The sequence below is a fragment of the Salvelinus sp. IW2-2015 genome, unplaced genomic scaffold, assembly GCF_002910315.2.
Source record: "Salvelinus sp. IW2-2015 unplaced genomic scaffold, ASM291031v2 Un_scaffold537, whole genome shotgun sequence".
NCBI lineage: Eukaryota > Metazoa > Chordata > Actinopteri > Salmoniformes > Salmonidae > Salvelinus > Salvelinus sp. IW2-2015.
Genome location: NW_019942569.1, coordinates 656,355 through 657,495, shown reverse-complemented (window position 1 = coordinate 657,495; position 1,141 = coordinate 656,355). Strand labels below are relative to the sequence as shown.

The 1,141-nt window shown below is 39.3% G+C and overlaps 1 pseudogene; it reads left to right on the top strand.

The window, feature by feature from the left end:
* LOC112068465 (protogenin B-like) overlaps nt 1–1,141 on the top strand; it is a 57,424-nt pseudogene that overhangs the window by 36,680 nt on the left and 19,603 nt on the right.

Here is a 1,141-nt window from a genome sequence, read left to right as displayed (position 1 = left end):
CAACTCGCAGCAATCAAAGGTAACTAAACATCAACATCCTAACCCTCACCCTAAACCTCCAGCATCAAAGGTAACTAACATCACATCCTAACCCTCACCCTGAACCAGCATCAAAGGTAACTAACATCACATCCTAAACCCTCACCCTAAACCTCCAGCATCAAAGGTAACTAACATCACATCCTAACCCTCACCCTAAACCTCCAGCATCAAAGGTAACTAACATCACACAGCATGTAAAAGTTTTCAGAAACATATTCTATTCTTATTTTCAAAAAAGTGACTCCAAAATGACACAATTTAACGTTAATTTCTAATGTATTTTAACAGACGCTATTCTTCAGAGTGATTTACAGAAGCAATTAGGGGTTAAGTGCCTTGCTCAAGGGCGCATCAACAGATTTCTCTTGAACCTACTCAGCTCGGGGATTCGAACCAGTGACCTTTCAGTTACTGGCCGTTATAACGTTCTTAACTAGTAGGGTGCCTTCCGCACAACAACATTTTAAACACATGTCGTCATTGCGTCCTACAACTATGGGACCAACTACTAAACTTTTGACTTCGTTAATACACATATAAGTAAATTTGTCCCAATACTTTTGACACCTTTAAATGAAAGGGGGAAAAAAGTGCTTTAATTTCCAAACGGTAAAACAGATATATGTGTGAAAATACCCCCCGTTCTGTAGTCGCCTCATATGAAACATTTGATCTCAAATCCAAAATGCTGGAGTATAGAGACAAATTAAAAGTTTTAGCTTCACTGTCCAAATAAATAACACAGGGTGAGCGTCGCAATTATGAAGATTAAAAGATATGTAGTCGTTTTTTATTTGTTTTTGGGTGGGAACAACGGAAGTGTGCTTGAAAATATATCTATTTGATTGTTTCTTAGGGAATTCTTCAGGATTTGAACAGGAAGGAGGATTTAGCCGTTCTAACAGACAGAAAGGTCCTGCTGTAGACTTTGGGCAGTCAAACTGTGCAGAACACGGCTGTCAGTCAGGGAGAATAGATGGGGGTCGCTCCTACAAGCATTTCTATAGACCCGCATTAACATCTGCTAAATATGTGTATGTGACCAATACAATTTTATATTGATTTGATATGAGTGTGGGTGTCTCAGTGTGGGTGGGAG